Source organism: Pongo pygmaeus, chromosome 5 (assembly GCF_028885625.2).
Source record: "Pongo pygmaeus isolate AG05252 chromosome 5, NHGRI_mPonPyg2-v2.0_pri, whole genome shotgun sequence".
Classification (NCBI taxonomy): Eukaryota; Metazoa; Chordata; class Mammalia; order Primates; family Hominidae; genus Pongo; species Pongo pygmaeus.
Window position 1 is genome coordinate 25851854 of NC_072378.2, and position 6108 is coordinate 25857961.

Sequence of the window (6108 nt, forward strand, 5' to 3'; positions counted from 1 at the left end):
CTGTTATAGCAGCCCAAATTGACTAAGATGCTTAGGATATATTGACATTTGGAAATCTATAATATGGAATTTATAATTCCAAGCCAAAGATTCAAAAAAGTGAATTCAAAAATCTCAAAATTTGCTAGAAGGGCATATGTGTATATTTGTTACTTATTTTACATGAAAAAATGCTTAGTAAAACAAGAATAACATTATTCTTAATACATGGGCCAAATATACCTTAACCTAAACCCCAATGTCTTGTTTCATGGTGAAAAATCAGTACTATGTCTATGACAGTCAGGAACACAAACGGTCTCAGACTGGTGTTACTGAACAGAGGCAAACACAAAATCTCTCTGGAGAAACAATCTCTCAATCCATGACAGGGTTAGCTGAGGTGAAACTCATTAAATATGAGCTCACAATCTGAAATTACACAACACACCTGAAACAATCCCATATGAGCAAGAGTCAGGAGAACACAAAAAGACTGGACATCCTACTCCAGATCTTGAGATAATAAAACATCATAAGAAATTACAGAAACTAAGAAAATAGATATATAAAACACCAATAAACTGTTTACAAAGACTAGAAGAAAAGGGAAAAAAATGGGAGGAGTGAAGGGATGGCCTGCCCCTCCACACCTGTGGGTATATCTCGACAGGTGGGACGAGAGACAGAAAAGAAATAAGACACAGAGACAAAGTATAGAGAAAGAATCTCAGCAAGAGGAATGTGGTAGGAGAGCAGGGTGATAGTGGGGAGTAGGTCAGCAAGAAAACATGTGAGCAAAGGAATCCATGTCACAAATAAGTTCAAGGGAAGGCACTATGCCTGGACGTGCACATAGGCCAGATTTATGCTTCTCTCCACCCAAACATCTCAGTGGAGTAAAGAATAACAAAGCAGCATTACTGCCAACATGTCTCGCCTCCCGCCACAGGGCAGTTTTTCTCCTATCTCAGAACTGAACAAATGTACAAATGGGTTTTGTACTGAGACATTCCATTCCCAGGCACAGGCAGGAGACAGAGGCCTTCCTCTTAACTCAGCTGCAAGAGGTCTTCCTCTTTTATTAATCCTCCTCAGCACAGACCCTTCACAGGTGTCGGGCTGGGGGATGGTGAGGTCTTCCCCATCCCACGAGGCCATATTTCAGACTATCACATGGGGAGAAACCTTGGACAATACCCAGCTTTCCAGGCAGAGGTCCCTGCGGCTTTCCACAGTGCATTGTGCCCCTGGTTTATCGAGAATGGAGAATGGCGATGACTTTTACCAAGCATACTGCCCGTAAACATTTTGTTAACAAGGCACATCCTGCACAGCCCTAGATCCCTTAAACCTTGATTCCATACAACACATGTTTTTGTGAGCTCAAGGTTGGGGTAAAGTTACAGATTAACAGCATCTCAGGGCAAAGCAATTGTTCAGGGTACAGGTCAAAATGGAGTTTCTTATGTCTTCCTTTTCTACATAGACACAATAACAGTCTGATCTCTTTTTCTTTTCCCTACAAGGAGACAAATAAGACCTAAAAAAATGAAGTCATTGAAAATAAAACTCAATACAAGTAAGTTTGATATCAAATTAGACAGTGCTTACTTCTTGAACTGTATACAGGTAATGGCTTAAACAAATAGATTTTTATTTTTCCCAATTTATAGGCAGTTCAGATCTGGTATACCAGTTCAATAAAGACAGAGGGACTCAAGTTTTTTTTTTATTTTTCTACTTGACCCTATGGTAGAATATATTATTGTTCACAGATACTTGCTGCCTTCTTCATACTTCTTGGCTGCATTAATGTCCATCTGGATCATGTGACTTACTTTGATCAATTCAATTTAATTAGAAATAACATGTTTCCAGCCATAAGTTTCTCCACATATTCTCTCTTTTCTGTGCCATGAGACTGGCTGCAGTGTTTCAAATGGAAGCTGCCAATAAGCCTGGTCTCAACATGAAGATGATGTGGATCACAGCTGCTGCTGGCCTGTGCTAGACATGTATCTTGAAGCAGGAAATAAAATTACATTGTATGCCACTAACTAAGGCTTCATCTCTTACCACAGCCTAACTTCTTGTTTCCTAATCAATACAGAAATTAGTGCGAGGCATAGCATAGAGTGTTGCCATAGATTAAAAACAAAGTAAAACAAAGCACCGCCTTTTTTGGGGCATTGGCTTCAGGGATGGGATAGGAGCAGAAAAGAAGCTGTTATTAGAGTTTAGAAGGGCAGTAGTACTTAATTTGCGCAGGTGAAACATTTAGAAAACTTTAGAAATGAATTTATAGGTAATTTCCCTATTGAGCTTATTATTGTTGGTGAAGTTCTTGGCATAATTAATGTAAATTGTGTGATTTACTATTGACTATATTTCACAAAATATAATAAAACAAGACATAATCTCAAAAAGTAATTAGCTGGTTTGAAAATCAGAATGAAGGAAATTGAGAGAAACTAAAAACTCTAGACTTACTGAGTTGAAAGACACTATTTCTCAACTTCCAATGGTTAAAGATAAAACTGAGAAATGGTTTAAGAAAGAAAGTCCTTTTAAAGCTTGGTCTTGTGCAAGTATCAAATCAAGGTGGTAACCATTCATAAAAATGATGAAGGAAATGTTATGGCTTTTCTATTGAAGCCTGGTAGGCTCAAATTAACCCATGTCAGAGATAGAGAGAGAGAGAGAGAGAGAGAGAGAGAGAGAGAGAGAGAGAGAGAAAGGAGGGAAGGAGAAGCACTTATATAGGAAACTGGTTATGATTTTGAGTGACATAATACCACAGAACTACCAACCTGGATAAAGGACACTGTGACTCATCAAGGGTTATGTCTCTTGTGTGTTTGCGGGGAGGGGGATGTCCTCTTTTTAAAAAAATTTTTTTTGTCAGCAATGGGCCGAGCATTCTGCCCAGTCTGCAAGGACTATTCAAATATGGTCAAAGGAGATATTGGAAAAGGAAGGATTGGCCAGAGCATGGAGCCAAGACCTGTGAAAAATAACATCCTAGGGGAATTACGCATGGCATGCAGAGCCACAGATTAATTAGGGACTATCTCATATGGGGAGATAGGAGGAAGACTGACATAGCTACCCACATGATCTCAGATTTCTTTGAACTACAAACTACTGTGCAATTCTGTCTGCAATTATCTTTTCTGTGTCCTAGCATGACATATTGGGTGTGCATGGGTGTGTAGGGGAATCAGACACCTTGTCTCGTTAGTTCATGAGTTTCCTGAGCAAGACAAGTCATATTCAACCTGATGAGATAATATCATAAAATTGTCAACATCAGCCCTGAAGCTATAATTAAATGAGACTTTGAGTTGGCTTTTCATAGGAAAGGAGTAAGTATATTTTGTGTGCAGAAAGGATAGTTAACTAACTAAATAATTTTGAATTGAAGCTTGGACAGTGATAGCTTATATGACTGTTCGAAAATTTTCCCTGGCCCCCCCCTGGAAAGAATTGTATTTCTCTATTTTGGTTCTATTGGGCTTGGCCATCTGATTGCTTTGCCCAATGAAATTTGAGTGGAAGTGACACCTAGGCAAAACCTGTAAGAGCAAGCACTTGGCTCACCACAATTTCTCTTTTACTTCTGCCAGGAGACCATCCATGTTCCAAATAAAGCCTGATTTGTCAAACTGAGCCCTGAAGTGAGGAAAACATGGCGAGAAGCTGTAGCCAAGACACAATGGTCATGAGTTGTGAACAGCACATAAAACTTTGTTATTATAAGCAACTGAGATTTTTGGGTCATTTGTTATCCCAGTGTAACTTAGCTTATCCTGACTGATAGAGCCATCATCAGTTTTTTGGCTTTCATCTTGCTCTTGTCTCATGAGCATCAGGTACTTGCCACACCTGGAGACCTGATATCCACTGTTATGGCAGAAGGAAAAAGAAAAAAGAAAAAAAAAGATGAGACACAGGCCTACTTCTTTTTATGCATCAGTGGCCAGAAATGTGTAGGCCCCATTTGTTTCAAGGAAGCCACAGAAATGAAGTTTTTGTTTCTATATGCCTTATAGTAGATACAAGCTAGGGCACAGAAATTTGGAAATGTAGTTTGGCTTAGCCAATTAATAGTGCCTGCCACAGAAACTCATCTACTGCTTCTTCTCCCCACAGAGCATGTGCTGTATATTTGCTATAATACAAACACGCGACGCTTAACCATGGGAATACATTCTGAGAAATGTGCTGTGCAGCAGTTTCGTTGTTGTGTGGATACCATAGAGTGCACTTACACAAACCTAGATGGTAGAGCTTGCTATACACCTAGGTTATGTGGTCTAGCCTATTGCTCCTAGGCTACAAACCTGTACCACATGTTACTATACTGAATATTGCAGGCAATTGAAACAGTGATATCTGAGAATCTGAACATATCTAAACATAGAAAAGGTACAGTAAAAAGATAAAAAATGGTACGTCTAGGACACTTATCATAAATGGAGCTTGTGGGACTGGAAGTTACTCTGGGTGAGGCAGTGAGTGAATGTGAAGGCCCAGGACATGCCTGTACACTGCTGTAGACTTTGTAAACACTGTGCACTTAAGCTACACTAAGTTTATAAAAAAATTTTATTTCTTCAATAATAAATTCTAGCTTACTATTTCATTTTGACTTTATAAACTTTTAAATGTTTTTGAACTTTTTGGCTCTTGTAATCACAGCTTAAAACACAAACATATTGTACTGCTGTACAAAAATATTTTCTTTATACCCTTATTCTATAAGCTTTGATCTATTTTTAATTTTTAAAAATTAAAAAAGATTTATTAAAACTAAGACACAAATATGCAAGTTAGCCTAGGCTGACACAAAATCAAGACCATATTAGAGGCTTCTTGGAAAATCTATTTTCAAGTGTCTTACTTTTCTAACAACATTGGTAAAACACTTGCAATCATCTTGGGGAATTGGGCATCACTGACAGGAGGAACTGCAAGTGTAAAGGCCTTGAACTTCATGGACAAGGCAGAACTGGTTGGAATTTGGTGAGGGAAGAACAGCAGGGCAGAGGTCAGTAAGGTTGGTGTGTCCAAGGTGATGTAAGGCGTTGGAGCACCTTCAGGAAGGCCAATTTGCTCTCTTTTTTCCTAGGTTCTCTGGGAAGGCTTTGGAAGACTTTTATACCAGTAAGTAACATGATCATATGTACATTTCCAGCATTCTGCCTGCTATGTGGGATGGATTAAAAGAGAGAGAATGGAAACAGTGGGGCCAGGTAAATAATCATTTTATTTACCCTGGTGATAGATGACTGTGATAGGAATGGAGGAAATAAAAAATAATGGAAAGAGATGAAGGTGGAACTGATAGAACATACTGTTGGAATTAATGTTGATGGAAAGTATAGAATGAAGGCTGACTTTTTTTTGGCAAGATTAACAGGGAAATGGTGATGCCATTAACCAAGATGCGGGATCCTGGGCCAGGAGTAGGGTTGGAGGGAGATTCAGTTCTGCTTGCAGTCATAAGACTGAGATACCTAATGGGTACTCAAGGAGAGATGGATGAAGTTGAAGTCGAAACTCAGAGAAGAGGTCAGAATCGGGTGTGAAAGGAAAGGGAACTGGCTGGGATCTCCTTGGGAGTGAGTTTAGATAGGGAGGAAGTTCAAGGACAGAGTCTTAGGCATATCAACATTAGAAACCAGAGAAAAGATAAGGATTCAGCAAAACGTATTGAGAAGAAACAACCAATGAGACACAAGGAAAATCAGATCTGAATGAATTAAATGAAACAAGGCATCAAGAAGGAACGAGTAGTGGAATCTGTCAAGCACTGACAGATGAGGCCTGGGATGTGAACACTGGATTTGCTGGCAGAGAGGCTGGTGATGGCTTTGCTAAGGGCTGTCTTGTTGCTGATGGATTCATGAGAAAACTAGAGGTGGGGAAACAGAATGCAAATATGTATGAGTCTTCTGAAATGTTTTGCCATAAAAGGGAGGAGAATCACAGAGTTAATTTTCACGGAAAACTCAATGGCCTTTGTGCAAAAAATTACAATCAGAAAACCATAAAAATCACTCAGGTCGACCAAAATGTATTAAGTCTCTCCTCTTTGGAAAGCTCAGTTCTATTAAACAGGAG

At 39.1% G+C, this 6108-nt stretch overlaps 1 protein-coding gene across 1 annotated transcript in view; it reads right to left on the reverse strand.

Annotated features, from left to right (window-relative positions):
- SLC17A1 (solute carrier family 17 member 1) overlaps nucleotides 1-6108 on the reverse strand; it is a 115031-nt gene that overhangs the window by 24504 nt on the left and 84419 nt on the right. The gene's annotated exons all lie outside the window — the stretch shown is intronic.